The sequence below is a fragment of the Myodes glareolus genome, chromosome 7 (assembly GCF_982192425.1).
Source record: "Myodes glareolus chromosome 7, mMyoGla1.1, whole genome shotgun sequence".
NCBI lineage: Eukaryota > Metazoa > Chordata > Mammalia > Rodentia > Cricetidae > Myodes > Myodes glareolus.
In genome coordinates this window covers 45,103,453-45,123,971 of record NC_142032.1, presented here as the reverse complement: position 1 = coordinate 45,123,971, position 20,519 = coordinate 45,103,453, and the positions used below count along the sequence as shown (strand labels likewise).

General features: G+C 41.2%; 1 long non-coding RNA gene across 3 annotated transcripts in view; it reads left to right on the top strand.

Annotated features, from left to right (window-relative positions):
• Positions 1 to 20,131, top strand: part of LOC148121363 (uncharacterized) — a 38,350-nt gene extending 18,219 nt beyond the window's left edge. For 2 of the 3 annotated variants that reach the window (XR_015738258.1, XR_015738257.1), the window contains 4 exons: positions 10,642 to 10,706; positions 16,169 to 16,225; positions 17,400 to 17,474; positions 18,247 to 20,131. This is a non-coding gene — a long non-coding RNA (uncharacterized LOC148121363). The remainder of the gene's footprint in view (positions 1 to 10,641; positions 10,707 to 16,168; positions 16,226 to 17,399; positions 17,475 to 18,246) is intronic. The other variant, XR_015738259.1, reaches the window with a different exon arrangement.
• Positions 20,132 to 20,519: the final 388 nt, after the last annotated feature.

Below are 20,519 nucleotides of genomic sequence, written 5' to 3'. Positions count from 1 at the left end.
ATGACATCAGATTGATAGCTATAATGAAATAATTCTTATTTTAAATATTATGATATGTAGGAAAACAAGTATTTTAACCTTTGGGGTAGAATACTTTTTGCTTGCTATAGAAACTTAGGTTAAAACTGCTCCTATATCAGTTTCAAGAGCTTTGGTTTTGTTTTAAATTACTTTTGTTTTTAGAGATTACAGCATACCTACATATTTCCCACTTTCCTTTCCTCTCTGAACTCTTCTCCTCTCCTTTAGATTAATGGCCTATTTTTCTTTAATTGTTATTTTGCATATGTGTGTATGCATATTTGTACACACACTCATAAACCTGAATACAACCTGAGTAATTAACACAATGTTTACAATGTTACCTATATGTATATGATCTCAGAGATGAACTCTTGGTACTGGGTAGCTATTTGGTGCATCTTCCCTGGGGAAGACCAATTCTCCTTCTTTCCACATTCCCTAGTTACTTATGCCCTGCCCCCCTCCACAGGGCTGAAGCTCCATGAACTTTCTCCTTTCCATGTCAGCATGACCATTGCCATTATCGTTGTTAAAATCTTGTTTAGGCAGCCATGCTAAACAAGACTAAACACAACTAAGCTGTGACTAAATGAGTGTACAGCCTCTCTGACATTTCCAGGACCCACAATCTCACAGGAAACTTGGGTCTGGAGCTATGCTGTAGATGTATTCACTGAAATGAGCATCACAGTCTCTTCTCTGAATTTTAAATGACTGTGGTTTTCTGTAATGGCCTCTATCTTCTACAAAGAGAAATTTCCTTGATAAGGGGAGAGGAGTATACTCATCTGTGGGTATAAGGGTAAATATTTAGAATGTAGTAAGTGATTATACTGGTTTAGTAGCCTGATAGTTATAGGTTTTCTGTCAAGGTCCATGACTTCACTAGGCCTGGGTAGTTACCTCAGTTTCCAGTTCCAGGAATGATTTCCCCTTTGTTGAGTGGTCTTTGATGCATGATTAATAAAAACTCAGAGACAGATATTGGGGTTCAACCTGAAAAACTGAAAGGCAAAGCAGCCAATCACTGGATTTTATATTAACCTTAGTCCGAAAATAGTGATCCTGCTTCCAGGAAACCTCAGAATAAGACTGAGCCTGAGAACTGTCTCCTCCCATTTTATAATCCTCTCTAATTCTCGGATTAAGGACATGCACCAATACCTTCTGGTTTCTCTGCCAAACTAGTGTAGTTACTGGGATTAAAGGTATGTATCATTGCTGCTTGATCTTTAAGGCTGGTCAGTGTGACTGTTTTATTTTTCTGATCCTCAGGCAAGCTTTATTTATTAAAATACAAATGAAATGTCACTGTATTCCCCCTTTTTGTCTTAAACAAAAAGGAAGGCTATAACTAATATAATAAAAGCTATATACAATAAGTACAATAACTATATACAATATATACATGCAATAAATACAACAACAATGTATAGTCCATTTGTATTTGACAAATTCAGAGAAAATACTCCATATCTATCCTGATTTAGTGAGTCCAAAGTCCTGCACCTAATTTACTTCCTAACATAATTTCATTTCTGTGTCAGATAAACAAGGAAAACTATAACTATCTAGTCTTCAACTCCCTCAGAGACCCAAGAAGAAAATAATATTAACTGAGTAAACAGGAATGTAAACAAGTGACTTCAAAAAAATGTGAGTAATGACAGAAACAGCTGGTTACTTAGACAGTTATCCAAAGTTCCTCTGCAATGTTTGGCATCTATCTTTAGCCTATAGGCTTAGCATATTTGACAGACTTTTCTGTGAAGCAGGATAATCTGAAGGGCTGTCCCTCCTTGTCTTGACAATGTTTGGCAGTCACTTTATGTTGTGTCTTGCTTGCCCAATTAGGACAGCATACTGGCAACAGTCAAGGCAGGGACATTTTCTTGCCCAGTGGTTTTATTTTGCCACTAAGAAAGTCAACTCCTTGTGGAGTTTCTTTGGTGCCCATTTTCTTCTCTGAAGTAGACTGATGCTGCCAGCAGTAGACATATCTCATTTTCATAAAAAAAGAAGAACCTACATTATTAAAACATCTTAAATGCCATATTCTGTAGTTCTCTGAAGTATTTGAAGATGACCTGTCTATCTAAAATATATCTTTGTTTGACCCTGAAAGCATTCCTAATGTGGCTACAAGTTCGATTATACTAGGTGATTAACAACTAACCTACATTTCCTTATTATCCTAAACAGTTAGTAATAATAATTTTCAAGGACTAGAAATTTGCCTTACATTGTTAAATGATCTGTAAAGGTACAATACTTTAAAAAAGATTAGAAATGTATATACAGTATGTTTTAACAAAATTGATCTCAAATTTGTATCAATATACAAAATTTGTATATAATATACAAAAGTCCAATCCAATGTAAAACATTTAAAACTAGTAGTTTTAAAGGTAGATTCAATAATCTACCATTTTATCTTATCATGTCTATATCTTCTCCTTTATCTTTTCAGAGTAGATTCAATAATCTACCCTTTTATCCTATTATTTCTATATTTCCCCCCTTTTTTCTTTTAAAAACAAGACCCTGAATCTAATATCCTTTGTTTAACGTTTTTCATGACCATTATCTATAACAACTTGTAACCAACATACTAAACAAAGACAAACATCCATAATCCATTTTTGGGGGGTAATGTGGACATAGTTTCTAGGCTATTTCCTGTTGATTGCGTATGCTGGTAATCTTATGGGGAGCCAAAGAAAATTTAGGATTATGGTCAAGTCCTGACTGGAGTCTCCTATAAGGCTTGCTCATCTTGGATAGCAGCCTTGAAGCTATTCTGAAAACAAAACTGCAAAAGTTGCTCTGAAACATTGGATCATCTGGGCCATATGTTCCCATTGAAGATTTTTCAGGGGTGGGGTGTCTTTTTATCAAATCTTATTTTTCTTAACCAATAATAAATCCACAGTCTCTCACTTTCTATGGAATCAAAAGCAAAACCTCTTCTTCAAAGTAACTTATCTTTTGACTTAAAATTTGGAGTTAAGGAATTTTCAAGATATATAGGTTGGATTAATCCAGCAACTTTTATACTCAAATTTCTTTTAGCAGCTGTTGCTCCTTCCTCAGCAGTCCAACAATTCAAAGACAATACAATAGCATATAGTATCTAGATCCTCTGTGTGTTTTTCATCTTTACATGGAAGTTAAGCCAGGGTGGATGGGAGCTGGGAGCACTAATATTTATCCTGAATCCAGAGGGCTAGGTTTGTTTGAGTTTCAATTCCTAGAGCTAGAATTCCAATCCCAGCTCTGGCCTGGGATAATAACTTAGACAAATAGCCTTTTCATAAATTTGTGCCCCACATTGGGTACCAAATGAAGCATAATTAATAAAAACTCAGAGACAGATATTGGGGCTCAACCTGAAGAACGGAAAAACAAACAACCAGCTACTGACTTTTACATTGACCTTAGTCAGAAAATGGTGATCCTGCCTACAGGACACCTCAGAGTAAGACTGAGACTGAGAGCTGTCTCCTCCCATCTTATAATCCTTTCTAATTCTGGTATTAATGGTGTATACTACTACCTTCTGGTTTCTATGGCCAGCTAGTCTGGCTATTTGAAATAAACATATGTCTCATTGTGGTTATTGGGATTAAAGGTGTATGTCATTGCTGCCTGGTCTTTAAGGTTGGCCAGTGTGGCTGTTTTTCTTTTCTGATCCTCAGGCAATCTTTATTTATTAAAATACAAATGAAATGCCACTACAGGTATAAAGTCCAAATAGAGAGCTATTACCATTAAGGTATTTGTGCCACTGCTGTACTTTTGGACTCATTGTGCTTTGTTCTTCATTTATGTGGCTCATAGGCATTGTAGCTGGGCAGGGGCTGTTGGTTACTTCCATCTCATCTTTTGGAGCTTGCATGACACCTTCCAGTCCTCAGGGAGGAGACTTTTAGGTTAGTTTCAATTCAGAGAACTCTGGGCCCTGTTCTGGAGTGAGTGATTTGTTTTCAGCAATAGGGGTCTTACCTTTCACCCCTTGGGGACAACCAAGTGCAGTAACTATAATTTTGAAAGTTTCCTGGACAATCCTCACCAACAACTCAAAAGAGGATTGTAACATGAGGGCCTGCTTGTTTGGGTTTCTGTCCTGCCCAGTTCCCACAATCTTTATGTCCCAAAGAAAATCACACATAGGTTTACATAAGTTATAAACTGATTGTTCCATTAGCTCAGGCTTCTTATTAACTCTTATAACTTATATTAACTCATTATTCTTATCTATGTTAGCCTCATGGCTCGGTACCTTTTTCAGCGAGGCAATCACATCTTTCTTCTTTGGTGTCTGGACAGGACTGGGGAGGAATGGGCTTCCTCCTTCCCAGAATTCTTCTGTTCTCATTGTTCTGCCTCTACTTCCTGTCTGATTGTCCCGCCTATACTTCCTGCCTGGCTACTGGCCAATCAGCATTTATTTAAAACATAATTGACAGAATATAGAATTGTCCCACACCAGAGAATGTTTCACACATATTGTTGGGTTTTTGTTAGATGGGTTTTTTTCTCTTGGAGGTATCATTGTCAGCCAGGTGGGAAAATTTTATCTAAACTATAGACGTATATTTTTATACTGATTTTTATAAATTATAGGTATTTTTAGATAGATAATAGCATGATTCCTTATGACTTTTTCAGACTCCTTATTATTATTTTGCTTTCCTTCTTCTGTATTATTTCCTTCTTCCATTCCTAGAGAATTCCCTTTTTCCCATTTTCCATTTCAGATCACATATATCCTGCTATTCTCCTCTCCATTGATTCCCTTAACCCTCTAATGGTCTTGTTTTACTTTCCTGATTTCTGCAGTTACTCTAGGATGAGTACATACTCACATCTGACTATCTGAAACTAGAAGCCTCAAATGAGAGAGAACATGCACTGTTTGTCTTCCTGGATCTGGGTCACCTCAATCAATATGATCTTTTCTAGTGCTATCCATTTGCCTATGAATTTTATGACTCCATTTTTCTTTACAGCTAAATAGTATTTCATAGTCTATTCATTATTATCTATCCATTAGTTGGAAGACATTTGAGTTGTTTCCATTTTCTAGCTATTGTGAATAGAGCCTCAATGAACATAGCTGCAAAATAGGCCATTGAGTCATTTGGGCATATGCCAAAGGGTGGTGTAGATGGGTCATACGGTAAATTTATTTTTAGCCTTTGAAAAACTCTCCACACTGATTTCCATAGTCAGTGGTTGACTGGTGTGCAATCCCACCAACAGGAAATGAGTTTCCCTTTTCCCCACATCCCCTCCAGTGTTTGCTGTCAGTTTTTTCATTGACCTTTGGCATTCTGAAATCTCAAAGTTGTTTTGTTTGCTTTTTTGTCTACCATTTTCCTAATTCCTAGGGATTATGAACATTGTTTGAGATGTTTCTTAGCCATTTATCTCCAAAAACATTCTTTGCTGTGTCACAAGTTTTAGTGTTTTTGAGAAGGGTCATGTGACTTACTTTCCCCAGATAAAAGTTTGAGGAGACTGCTCTGCCTTTTCTGCATAGAGACACACATTTTCAGCTCTGGCTGACTTTCTTTTACTGGTTTTGTTGCTGTTTGTTTATTTTTAATAGTTGTTTTCTTTTGGGTTTTGCCCTACTCTAGTGGTGTTAGAACCATCATTTAGGTGCAGTGTGATTTGTTGCTATGTCAGTGGTGAAGATGGGTCCATGAACCAACTGCTAAGGCACAGAACCTCAGCAGTACAAGTCTATGCTCAGACCTCAGCTTGAGTTTACTTTACCTTGTGTTTCTTCTTTTCCTTATACTTAAAAGATGTTTGCTAATAATCAGTATAGCATATCAGACCAGCAGTAGCCTCATATATGTCCTATTTAATAGGTCTCTTCATTTTGTCAAGAGGGCTGCAAGTATGGACTAACTTACCTATCTAGGTACACTCCGGGAGTCACATGATGAAATTCTCTAGTGACAATTCTTTGAACATATCCCCAATGATACACAGCTGTATCACAAAATCAGATCATGGTAGCAGGTCATGAAGGAACCAAACAAGTCGCTCTCCCCTTCCTCTTTGTGCCCAGCCATAGAAGATGTTCAGTTAAGCTGCCCTCTATGTTCTTAAGGCCCAGGCTCCTGAGAGACCCAAAACCACAGCACAGAGAACAAGTCTTTCCTACTAGAAAAAAAGCCAAGCCATGTCATTGAGAGGGAGCAACATCATTCATTATAAAAGGTCAAGGTGGCCCTTTACAAAGGCCATTCCTGTGAGAAGGAAGTTCTAGAACTGAACAGAAAGATGAACTTCCTTGAACAAAGTTTTCTTCTCTGGAAGGTCGGAGGACTTCCTGGTTGGCAAAATATATATTCTCAAGGATGGAGATTATGTGTCATAGGTGGAGATGCAAACTCCCTGGTGACTTCACGGAAGGAGGGCATCTCAGCCACACATACTAATCCTGGGCTGTACAATTTTCCTGGGACATATACTTCTGCCTCTTTGATACTCTTTCTGTTTAGAAAATTTACTGTGTGACATTTTAAAAGCAAAATAGATGCAAAAATAAATAGAAATAAATGTAAAATATAACCAAAGGAGGTGGAAATTCTAAGCATTTATCATAGATTTCATTTTAGAATCTTCAAGTAATCCTGAAACAGATGCCAGTTTTAAAAACAGATTTTAAGGATTAGAGAGACAGCTCAGTGATTAAGGGCAAGTACTCTTCCAGGGGACCTGGGTTCGGTTTTCAGCACCTACATTGGTGGCTCATAATCACTTATAACTCAAGCTCTGAAGGCATCTGGTGTCTCTGGCCTCTGCAGGTGCCTGCACTCACATGCGTATATACCCACCCACAAATACAATAAAAATAATGAAAGCAAGTCTTTAAAACTAGATTTTGAGGTTTCCTGAAGACCAGGTACTATGAAATTCCATCACCACATCATAACCAAATGATAGTAAACACATTTCTAAATTCCTTGCTGAACTCAAGGAGAATGAAGAAAATGTTAAACTTAAGAAAAAGATACCTGTTAATAGAGTTGAAATTAGCACAAGGTCATAAAGTTGGTTCCAGAGTTGATGGAGGGGCAAGAGAGGGACTAGTGGAGAAAGCTCGGCTGACCGAGATGGGGGGAAGGGAGGAAGGATGAATGTGGGATCAGGAAAGAATATATTTCAACTAAGGGAGTCATTTTAGAGTTTACAGGAAACTTGATTATATATGGGATCCCAGGTCCAAGGAGAGATCCCCAGATTGTTCTCTGGACAGAGGAGGGGGTGCCTGAACCGGCCTTGGCCCGTGACCATACTGATGAATATTTTGCTTATCACCATAGATCCTTCATCTGGCGTTGGATGGCGATACAGATGGAGGCCCGCGTTGGAGCACCGAACTGAGCCCCCCAAGATCCAAATGAGGAGCAGAAGGAGGAAGAAAATGACGAAGGACTGCGAGGGATACTATCACCCACTGATACAAGGGGTCGGATCTAATGAGAGTTTACCAAGGCCAGGTGGACCGTGACTGAACGAGCATGTGATCCAACCAGATTCTCTGAATGTGACCGGATTCTCTGAATGTGGCTGACCTGCAGTCTTTCTGAGAAGCCATTGACAAGGACACTGGGACTGGTTTCCTCTGCATATACTGGATTTTTGGGATCCAGTCTGTTTGGATGCTCACCTTCCTGGACCTGGAGGGAGGGGGGAGGAACTTGGACTTCCCACAGGGCAGGAGACCCTGACTGCCCTTAGGGACAAAGAGGGAGGAGGAGAGGGAGGGGGGGAGTGGGAGGGTGTTGGGAGGAGGGGCATAAATGGAAACTTTTTATAATTTAATAAAATTACTTTCAAAAAAAATCTTAAAAAAAAAAGAGAGGGACTAGTAATTCATGACGTCTCTGTACCTTGGGAAGGGTAGAGGATGCTTCCCTGCTGACCAGCATCTGCTGCATGTGGATGAAAAGGCTGTACCTCAATTGGCATGCTTGTTACCTCTACCACAAAGTACTCTATAAGTGTTAAGTGGTATTTCTCTTCATGGGCATTATACTGTCTAGTTTCATGATAACTAAAAGCAAGATAGAATCATTTTGAAAGAAGGAACTTTAATTGAGAAAATACCTCCACCAGATTGGCCTGCAGGCAAGCCTGTGTTGATTTTCACAAGACCAACTCACTGTCGGCAGTGCCAACGCTGAGCTGGTGGTTCTAGGTGCTCTAAGAAAGCAGGCTGAGCAAGCCAGGAGAGAGCAAGTCAGTGAGCAACATTCTTCCATGGCCTCTGGATCAGCACATCTTCAGATTCCTGTCGTGTTTGAAGTCTTGACTGGAAACAGGAAAGTGGGCTAAACCCTTTCCCTCTCAAGTTGCTTTTGGTCATGGTGTTTTATCATAGCAATAGAAACCCTAATTAAGACGGTCACATTCCATAGAACTGGGCCTTGTTGCCTCAGATGCCTTTTGTGGAGGTTTTAGCAGCTGCCTGGCATTATTTTCTGTTGTGGATAAATATGACCATCTGAGTAAATATTGTAATTAGGACCATAATGGCACATTTTGGCTCCCTTTGATAAATAATACCCACTAGGACCATAATGCCATTTTGGCTCCCTTTGATAAATAATACCCACTAGAATTGTTTCTTAGATATGACATTAATGATCACTGATGGCCAAACTGTTCAATTTACAGAAAGAATTCTTGGTTGAAAAATCTTTCTGCGTGTGAACACCACCATCAAAGCAGAAACATGAATGAGAGGCTTCTGGTAACTGTTTCATTATCTGTAATAATGAGACAGGATTCATAACAGAAGAAAGTCAGGCACTGGAAACTGGCAGACCTCAGTCGGTTATTTTTGTGCCAAGAATGTGGAGGCAATATAGACAAAGAGCATAGGACTGGAAATGCGGCTAGCGAGTCCATAATTCTCCCAGTCTTCATTCTTATGGAGCCTGGTATTTGTGTTTGTTTGGAAATGTTACTAAGATTTCTGTAAAGCTTAAAAGCTAACGTCTGTAGGTTAGAAATAGAAACCATGTTAGGATTATAAAATTTTTCAATTAGCAAAGTGGTCAGATAAAGATGGATCCCGGTGACATCATAAGGCTGTGACTCATTCCTCTTGTGATTATGTTATATTGCCTTATTAATCTTTATAACATTTAAAAAGATGACAACAGCCATCTGTCTTCAGGATGCTCTTTAGTCTCTGGCCTCTAGTCGAATCTCTCCGTTTTTCACTTTCTTGAGATTCATTGATTGTGAGAAAATTCTCTATGCTCTTCAAATTGATTCCAGCTTTCTTTAAGGTACTGAAAAAAAACTGGACTTTTGATTCAGATGCTAAATGCTGGCTCTGCTAGGACTGCCACAAAGCTGTGGTGGAGACGGTGTAAGCCTTTGTCGAAGAAAGACTGAGCCATTGGTAGTGACACCTGCCCCATCAGCACCAGGGACCATCTGCCCGATGAAGCAGATCGCTCCATCACTGTGAGTGGGGAGGCTTGGGCAACACAGGGCAATAAGCCCCTTGTCTTACTGCCTTCTCCTCACCCTCCACTGTTGTCATAGCACATTGCAGTCGGTGCAGCTTACACTATGTCGGGGCACTCTGAAGCCCCTTTACCCAGCAGCCAGAAAGGCCTCTTTGGGGTTTGTGTGTTCAGTATCTCAATTCTGTGTAACTGGTGAGGTGACAGCCAGTGACCTCGCATCTCTTTTCTGGAGACATGGAAGAATAACACTGTTCTGAAGAAGGAGAGAAAGTCTAAGAGGAGGAGCTCGGAGGAAGGAGGGAGGGGAGTCTGCATCCCCAAGGTCTCTGGCTGCCCTGCTCCTTTAGGCAGGAAGTAATCTGATATATCAGAGAAAGCTTCTGTGGTGTTTAGAAATCAGAGAGGGTGTCTGTGTGTGAGAGGAGGAAGTCCTGTGTGTGCCCTGGAAGAAAAGACAAAGAAAATTCACTGCTCCTCTACTGGGAAACACCAGAATTCAGAAGGCAAGATTTCCATTCTGGCTGCACAACCACATCTTCATCACACTGAGAATTTGGACAAGATGGTGGACCAGAACTATTGCATGCCCATTTTTAAATGGTTGATACAATGTCAACAGAACAGTAGAATTTAGTGCATTTGGGAGAAGAGTACAAAATCCAAATCTCAGGGCTCACAAATACCGTTCTGTTGAACCACAGCCCTGCTCATCTTTGTGTCTCAACCATGTCTGTAACAACAAGGACAGAACTGAATAGCAGCAACAGAGATCAAATGTGCTTAGAACCCAAAACACTAAATACATGGCTCTGTTTAGGAAAATAACGTCAATTTCTGTCTATGCTCTTTAGAAAACGAGAGACTAAAGAACAAGTCAAAATGTCCAGAGCAGGATAGAGCTACAGAAAGACAGATTGTTTCACTAAACCTTACTCACCTGTGTATTTAACTAAACCTTTTAATTCCACTGACCTTGATTCCCCTACAACTTATTACTCTGTGTGTGCTTTCAAAAGTATAAAACATGTAGATTAAAGTTTTAAAATTCCAAATGATTTCTGGGAAATCTGAAAGCTTCTAAAGACATGGTATATATTGTTTTTTACAGTCATTCACATGAATGAAGAGTCATATGCGAAAGACCATCTTTCAGAATTGTGGGTTCAAATCAATGTAAGTAGAGTTCGCAAGCTTTGCTGAACTTTCAAAGGGAGAGGAATAATAAATGTCCTTTGTTCTTGGAGCCTGCCAATCACATATTTTCCCTTCATTGTGGTTTTCAAAATTCTTTTTACAAGATTAAGGGACATTACCTTACACAGTATCTCTAAATATTTTTGTGTGTTTGCATGGTATGTGCATGTGTACATGTTTTATGTGTGGTATATGCATGCATTGCCAGTATATCTGTGTGTGGAGGCCAGAGGTGATGGTGCTTGTCTTCTCTGATGCTCTATGTCTTAACTTTTTTGAGGCAGGGTCTCTCCTTAAACCCAGAGTTCACTCACTTGGCTAAATCAGCTAGCCAGTGAGCTCCAGGTACACTCTTACATCCACCTCCCCAGAGCAAGGATTATAAGCATTTACCACCATTCCTGAGTTTCAGTGTGGGTGCTGGGGACCTGAACACAGGTCCTCATTGTTGAGCAGTAAGCATTTTTACTGATTGAGCCATCTCCCTAGCTCCCTGTTTAAGTTTTTGACAGAAATCCCTATTATGTGGACCCATGAAAATTGCTACCATGTTGGTGGACCATAAGAGGAAAACACAAACTCAAGAAGATCTGGCTAAAGAAAAGCAAATAAAATATGTAACACAGCAGTGGCAAGGAGAGTTGTGTGATCCTGAGGCTGCACTGGGGGTGTCAGAGTTACTGGTTCGTGAGAACATCAAGGTCATATCCATCAATAGGGACCTTCCACCTCCCCAGGGATGGAGTAAGACTTCAGAATGCTAGGTTTTGATGTGGCAAAGAGAGACAGCCGTAGTTATTTTAAGCAGAAAGTTGAGGACACAGAGTTAACTGCATAGGTAACTGGGGATGCGGGCAGGGCACATCTAGGCTGAGCCCTTAGGAGACCCCCAGGACATGGTGGAGCTTACCAATTGGGAGAACAGCTACCTCTTTCAGGAAGGTGAAAAGTCAGAAAGCTGCTGGGATTTGGGTATTTATACTGCCTCCCCATCAACCGCTTCCTGATTCCCATGATTTGCCACCAGAATTTGTCCCACAAACGTTTTCCTAGTGAAATATGGTCAATTGGTCAATTCATCTCTGATTCCCCCTGCTCTCTAAAATATGCACAGATGCATCTAAATGGGATTATATTGATGGCTAGATCCCTGCTGTTATAGATTCTGGGAAATGTCACTTTTAGATTTCTAGGCTTAAGGGAGACTTGCAGGAAGAAAATGAAAGGGTACATAGAGCTCCGTCATCTGTGTCTGCTTCTTGCTGCTGTTGTGGTTGAAAACATAATAAATTTTCTTTTCATTCTTGAGGTTAGAGCTGAGGTCACCGAGTCTTACAAGGCTAAAATCTGTGTCAGAGGTGCATTCCTTCTAGGGGCTCTGGAGAAGAAACCTTCCATCAAATACCTTTCCCTGCTTTTAGAGTCTTTCCACATTTCTTTGACCACATCATTCTGCTTTCAGATTCTCTTATCACATAGTTCTGTCTGACTTTGACCTTCATATCCTCTTCCTATAAAGACTCCAGTTTATAGGGTGGTGTGGGAAGTCCCTCTGCATATGTGTTGCTTTTATTGATTAATGAATAAAGAAGCTGCCTTGGCCTGCAGTAGGGCAGAATGGAGCTAGGTAGGGAAAACTAAACTGAATGCTGTGAGAAAGTAGGCGGAGTCAGTGAGACACCATGTAGCTGTCACAGGAGGAAACAAATGGCAGAACCTTGCTTGTAAGCCACAGCCACGTGGTGATACACAGACTAATATAAATGGGTTAACTTAAGATGTAAGAGCTAGCTAGAAATATACTTAAGATATTGGCCAAACAGTATTGCAAATAGTGTAGTTTCTGTGTGATTATTTTGATTCTGTCAAGCCAGTTAAGAACAAGCAGCCTCCCACAACAACAGGGGGCTAAGTAGATACCCAAGGACAACTGCCTGTCTCCAGATCCTTAACTTCATCTCTTTGCAAAATCTCTTCTGCACAATATAATACACTTGTAAGGATTATGGCATTGATATCGTTGGTGGAATGGAAGACATTATTCAGCTACCACATCCCAACTAGTAAAAAAGGAAATATTCAGTGACTAGCTGCTATGTGCTAGAAAAAAAGCATATATTCTGCATTAAACATAGGTTCCTGTTATAAGTGAGAAAGGAAGTAAAAAGGTTAGAATACTGTCTTATCTCTTGGTGTTAAAAAGGAATGAATTATTAAGTCCTTAAGGGAAGAAATAGAGCTGGTGACTCACAACTGTAATCCACATCCAGGAGCCTGAGGCTGGGTGTTTGTAAGTTTAAGGTCAGTTTGGACTAGACCATGAGGCTGTTATAAACCAAACCCAAAACAAAATTATGAGGAAGAACCTTAAATTTACATTGCTAAGTGGATGAAGTTTGAACACAGGCTGTGTGCTTCCAAGTATGCAGGATTCTGAGGAAATGAGAACTTAGAATGTTCAGAGATCCCCACAGTGTTGGGGGTGGGGCAGAAATTGTGAACAAAATGGATCCCCTGCCACTGCATCCATGAAGAATAGCTTTAAAATTTTTTTGATGTTATAAACCACCTGTGACAACATTTTTATGCATGTACCCTTCTACAATTTTTAGACTATTTCTGATATGGTATTTCTGGGATAAGCCTTAGAGACACATGGCATCACCTTCCAAAGCCATTTCATGTGTGTTCAGCAGGATGAGTGGCTTGCTGACAGTGACTTACAGCCACTCATGAGGAGAGTTGCCTGTACTTCCTTTACACATTGTGTTCATTGGTATCATGCTCTTTCTTAACAGGACACTGTGCAGGTGAATTGGCTTTTTGAACCATTGGACTTCTGGCCTTATACATTGAAGCAAGTCTCCTCCTAGTATACACATGTACAGTCTTCCTCTCTAGAGGAGACAACTAAAGCTTGTGCAAGAGAATGAGGTAGCTAGCCCCTGAAAATCAGCAAATGCTACAATCAGAGCTTCCCTGTTGTCCCAAGAACTGATCACTAAACACCAATGAACACATCATTAGTACATAAAGTCACTCAGTACTTTTAAAAAGGGTTCTTTAGTTTGTACTTAAAAATACACACTGGTGTGTCAAGGGCTGTGGAATTATATAGAAGGTGATAGTGTTCAGAAGTCAACCCACCAGAAGAATGATTCTCTGATGGAGGAGAATCCTGTCTAGGCAGGGTCTACAGGACCACCGACTCTGGAAGCTGTTGCTCCTGTCTGTAATTTCACATTTGATAAAGCAGTTATGATGTCTCCCCAATGCTTGCACTGTAGTGTGCAATTTTATATGACATGTATGAGTAATCTCACGATTTCCACTCAATCTTATGGGCACATATACTCATAGATGGTCAGGAAAATGACTTCTCATTAAGCTGTATGATTTTAATATGTAGAAAATATACGAGGCTATACTTCATAACTGATCTATTGTCCCATGAAGACTGTAAGACACTTAAAAGCCTGCTTTGTTCCTTTCACTCAAACTACACAGTTAGCTCATTTTCACCTCGGAGCAAGTTCAAACTAGACTGAATGTTTCTGTAAATAGATCTTAAGTTAAAAACTTTACAGATATGTATAAGGTCAGAGTCGTCAGTGTCTAACTAAGGTTATTAACACAAAGAAACCTAAAAAATTCATGCCAATTCCTCGCTTTCCAAGTCTATCTGATAAAAGAACTATGTCTTACAGCTTGTCTCAAGGGGTCCTGTGTCCCTGGTCTCTGGTCACAGTCTTACACCAGAAACCTTGAAACTTTGTGTTGCCGTGGTACATGGCTCTGTCCTTATCGCTAACCCAAGGATTGTGATGTGACCAGTGAGATGTGAATCTTGTAACTTTTTATTTCCTTAAACCTCCTGTAAAAAAATGTATTTAAGTCATTTAAACAAAGAAGCAAGAGAGATTTGAAACATATCATTGGAACCTAAGATTTAGAACTACAGAATTGAAATTAAGGAATGAGAGCTGGAGAATTATAGACAATTAGGACAAGTGAGTTAGAACTAAAGATGAATAAACGAGAATGACCCTTGGGCTGTAGATGCGAGTCTTTATCCCTCAGATAAAAAAGCCTTAAGCTCAGTTTTACTTCATTGTAGACTTCTTTCTTGAACCCTGGCTACTATAGTCTTGAGAGCACGCCTGCCCTTCAAGCCAACTAATACTTGTGGTTAAAATAGAAGCCCTTGCTAGTTGTAATGTGGGTGCTCTAATAATGATAACTTGTAATGTCTGTTCTAGCTTTGGGTTTTCCCCCCATTTTTAAAACTTATTTAGATGTTGAAAACAAGTTCTACTTTGACTGGCATGTTTGGTACTCCTGGGTCAGTGTAGTCCATTAAGGACAACTGAATTTTACAGAGACTTGGCACCTTTACGTGGTAATTCCCGAGATGCTTACACTTTGGAGAACTGTGATTTAGAAAATCCTTTTAAATAATTGTTTTGGCGCATGTTGTTGATGCACAAGGACCATTAAGTCTGGGGACACTGAGAGATGAGAGACTCCATGATCATCCATTTAAGTTCCCAGGAGGCTCTCCTTGACCTTGGAGAAATGCTTTACTAAGCACACCTGTTGCCAGTGTTTTGGTGGGGTGATTGCTTGGCCCACTGTGTAATCTGGCTACAGGATACTATTCTTTCTCTGAAAAAAGGATTGTGAAGAAGGCACACTGCTTAATAAGCGAATTCAGCTCTGGGTTATGCAAGGAACCTGAGGGCCTCCTCCACCACAGCCCTACTGTATAATCAATGGACTTGCGATGGTGGTTCGCAGTCTATCATGTTTCCTCCCTTTCCTGCAAGGATTGGCAAGGAACTACTCTGAGGAAATTTCCTGGAGGAAGAATGATGGCCTCCTGCCTGACGGGAACACAGGAGTCTGCCCCCTCAAACCTCAACAAGCCTCAGTTTCTCCTTGGGAAAGCAAGTGTCCACGTGGATATGCAGAAGGACAAGGACTGGATTCAATATGTGAGGCCTGAAGCCCAGTGGCTCCATGAGCCAGTTCAGGTGCAGCTGGAGAGGCATCAAATGCCATGTCAACAGAAACAAGACTCCTCAGAAGAAGCATGAGTAGGAGCTAGCATTCATAGAGGGCTGTGTGGGATGCATGCTGAGCTACGTGTTTTTTGTGTGCTGATTTGCTTTCCCTTGGAAAATAAGAGAAGGCCAGAGAGACTTTCCTGCTTTCATTCTTTATGTGGTTTCCAGGGGCTCCTATTTGGGAGTGACCCATTCTGAGTCCAGTTTGTCTCCTGTACATGAAATCTCTATGGCTCACCTGTCTATTTGTGTCTCCCATGACTGGAACATGCGGTGGAATGAGACCATTGCAGGGATTTGCCATGAATGTGTTTGTGAAGACCAGAAATTCCTGGATTCTTTCACACTTTCTCTATGTGTTGTTCCTACATTTAGGTCTGTCTTGTTCCTGAGCCCAAGGGTTTCTCAGCCTTTACTAGGTCATCACACAGAGTAAGTACCAAGGTTTCTCTCTACCCCAGTCCTCCTCTGTTACAAACAAAGTTCACTGTCTGTCCAGCTTTAATTATTTGGTTTCAAATAGTCATATTTGCATGCACAAATACTTGAGCAATTGCAATGGTAATTAGCAGATGTACATTTTTTAGATTATTTTTAAAATCTTTTCTTGAGCTGGAGAGGTGACTTAGCGGTTAAGAGTACGTGCTGCTCTTACAGAGGACTTGTGTTTAGCACCCATGCCAGATGGCTCACAACTGCCTTAACACAGGCTCCAGGGTACCCTCTGGCCTCCGTGGACAGCTGCAATGACATGCAATTTACCCTCATACAGATGCACACACATAATTTAAAAATCAAAGATACCAAATATGTTTAAAATGTATATTTTTATCGTTTCTTCTGAATTGGAAGCCTCAAAACAGAGAGGTTCATTAACTAGTAGAAACAGAAAGAAATGGAGGTAGGTTCGAATTGTTTGAGTAGGTGATTAATTGTTTTTCTCTTCCTTTCTGTCTTTCTCCGTCCGCCATGTTTTCAGGTCTAAAGTTAGCTTGATCCAGCATTCTGGAAGATACTGTCTTTGAATATAATTAAAAGCTATCACTTTGATAAAACCCTAACTAAGCAGTTCAAAACGCCTGTATCCATGTCCTCCCCCCACCCCACCTTGGTGTTTATCTGGTTTGTGCACTTCTCCTCTGAGAGGTTTCAGCTTGGGAGGAATTGAAAAACATTTATTAGTATCATTATCTGAGGAAGTCATTATCTGAAAAGGTCGCATTGCCGGATGTAGTGGGAGGATACAGCAAGGTGAGACAGATGCCCGTCCTCGGGAACAGGGCAGAGCTATGGAGCGGGACCAGAAGCGGCATGGGCTGAACAGGCGTTGGGTGGACAGCACAGTGCGCTCTGTAACTCACGCACCTTTTTCAAAGCCTCCCGATTCTTTCTGGTTTGCTCGGGCCAATGTTTTCAAGTAGCTGCTGTGGAGTGGGAGCTGTGTGGATTCCTTGTTAATCAGGCTAACGACCACAGTGCTCTCTCACCGTGGTTTGGAAGTGACCACGGACTGCCTGCGTTCAGGTGCTGACTCGTTGCTTCAAATCTGATTTTAAAAGCTTTGTTGTTGTTTATTGTTGATTTGTTTTTCTATTTTCATCCAAAGGTGGTAAGAGTGGGATGAGAGAAGCATCTCTGAAGTTAGAAAAAGCAAACCGTGTTTCTATCCTAAATTTCTGAGGTAATTTCAATGCAAGACTAAGGTGAATGCGTCCTTGAGGAGACCATTTCCCAGACCCCCTTAATTTAGCTGGAGAGGTCAGGGTGGCTTATACCACTCCAAAGGGAAAGCACTGGGCAGGGGCATCGGCTGGGTAACTGGGAGGCGATGCACTGCCGGAACGCCTGGCTCCACAGCCGAGTGTGGCGGCAGGAGACTGGCTCGGGTGAACTGACTTCGTGTGTTTCCTCCCTTCCTTCTAGAACTGCATCAGGTTTTATGGTGCAGCGGTCTGAGAGAGGGAGATATTGAGCAAATCAACTTTTTGCCTTCATTTAAGTCAACAGTTTGTGGGACTTGGAAAAAAAAAAGTCCACGTCTCAGACCTGGAGAAATGGCTCAGTGGTTAGGAACAGTTGCCACTCTTTGCTCTTGCAGAGGACCAGAGTTCAGTTCTCAGCACTCAAACTGGGCAGTTCATAGCAGCCCATAACTCCAGCTCTGAGGGATGGGAGGCCTCTGTCGGGGCCACTTTGAGGAGCCACTCTGGATGTACATGTGTGCACATATGTGTGTATGTGGGTTTTGTATGAGCATGGGTGTGCACCACATAAATAAAAGTAAAACAGTATTTAAAAATACTCTTATCTTGCTACTTCCCATCTGATGTTATTGGAAGCACATTAAATTCTGGGTTCTCTCTTTTCTTCCCATCACAGGTAAGATTAAGAACGCCTTAGATGACAGTGGTGTAACAGCCTCCAACCCGAACCTTTTTTGTTTTTAATTTTAGGCTTCCTGCCATGAATAGATAACTCCTCTGAGGACATCAGCATTTAAAGCACAAGGAAGCAAAGACTGTTGTCAGACCCAGCTTGCTAACTTTCCTCTTCCCAAACTGGCCAGTTTGCATCTCTTAATCCACTGAGCTTCAAACTGAGGCTCCACAGTAGGCTTGGTCTGCTTTTGTTTGCTTAGGGCAGAGACTTTCAAACATAGAGCAAATGTCCATAAAGATATTTCACTGGAAAGTGGACTTAGTTTCTCCTCATGTTTGTTCTTATTCCTTATGGATCTAAAGTGATTCAGTTTTGTAACAGCGGATTTTGAGATTGAGAACATCCCCTCAAGTCTTTCTTTTTTGCCAGGACAGAGAGGTGTGGAGACAGAAAAGTCAGTATCTAAGGGACTAAAGCAGCTTCTGGCCATCACTGCGTGGTCTCTTCTGCCTCAGCAGAGGATGTTGGAAGGATGCTGGGGATGGGGCAAAGGACACTGTAGGAGAGAAGCCACCATGTGCCTGCAGCTCTTTCCTTCTGGTGATTTCTCTGGCACATCTTTGAGTAGAGTTGTAAGGTCTGTGTTCAAGCAGGACTCCGTAGGTGAGGGTGTGGCCAGCTTATTTTTGAGTATGAAGTACACTTAATAAGCAGTGGGGTGTGTTCTGATTTCTTCCCAGTCTCCAGATTTCCTTTGTTAGATGGGCCACTGGGTTGTGTACGCCAGTGAAAGGGTACTGGTACGCTTCAGTTTGGGCCGCTGGACTCTGGGCCCTGATGCCTGAGTTGGAATTCTGGTTTGTTTGTCTACTTGCTGCTTGAATTATTTTGTTCTGTTTACTTTTTTTTTTTCCTATTTGGCACATCTTTGGATCTCAGTTTTTTCATTTCTGATACAGAGTTAGTGTTAGTGATCACTGTTCTTCATCTTTTAAGGTTAGCTCAGAGATCAAAGATCATTTTAGTAGAATCTCAGACCTTGAAAATTATTAGCATTCTAAGCCCCTTGCCTAATGGAATTGTACAATAGTGCCAGGAGAGAAAGCTCACACCAAATGTTAGTCTGTTTTGAACTGTTATCACAAAATATTACAGCCTGGATACTTGGTAAGTGTGTGTGTGTGTGTGTGTGTGTGTGTGTTGTTTTTGTTCTGACTCACAGTTTTGGACATCTAAAGGCCTAGCGTTGGTGTTTTCTGGGGTCTAATGAGGTAGAGTCAACATGGTGGGATTATATATGGACAGACTCACTTGGTGAGGAAGCCAAAAGCTTGGATGGGGTCAGCCTTGCTATTTCCTAATCACCCTATTCTAAAGGGAACAAACTCACCTGCCTGTCCCTATGAAGGTGATGAGCAAGACATCTGACGACCTCCCACAAGGCCTCCCCTACTGTGTACCAGCCTCCAAGCTTCCCACACAGGCAGCTTCCAGGACACACTCAGCCCTGCTAAACCGCAGCACATGGTTTTCATGAGAAGGCAGTATTGTTTTGAAGGGAACTGAGCTACCTTTCTGCAGGAAGAGCGTATGGAAAATGTGAGCCCTCTGGCTTCGGTCGGGTTGAGGAAAGGGGGACTTTGCAGCCCCAAGCTTCATTTTTCAACAGCCACAGGCAGATCTTCAAGTGGCAGCCACTGTGCATTGTCCCGATGACTCAGAGCGCTTGCCCTCTCTACTGTCCTTTCAAATTAAATTCATTGCTCCACAAGATGCCTGTGCTTCCCAGAAATGACGCAAGTGCTGTGTGCCCTGTTCAAAGCCTGGACATTTGACTCTCAGGATACTCTCCCAAATGAGCTAGGCCCTGCCACCCACTGACAAGTCCAGTAAGGCCCCTTTCTGCTTTCCAACAGGGGGAATGGAACAGCTGTTTGCATTTCTCCTTCTAAAATCAAGTCTTACAAAGCCCATCTTGTAAAAATTTAATAGCTTTGCCAAAGCACATTAAAAAATTAATTCCTTTCACTATGACTTGTCAAAATGTGTCACATCTGACCATTCAAAGGGTGAAAGGCAGGCGTTTCCCAGACGGTGAGAAGCTGAACAAAGGGTAGAGACTAAGATGCCTTTGTCCACACTCTGTCTCCCATCCTCAAAGAAGCCTCCAGTTCTTTCTCACCGAGGAGATGCAGATCCTCTGTATCACAGCAATGAGTTAGAAGCAGCTAACACATCAGTACCAAGAGACTACACCTACTAGAGCAGGGTGGGGGAGGGGAAGGCAGTTATGAAGAAGGCAGGAGAAGTTCACAAGCAGTGACTCAGCATCTGCCATGCTACTTGA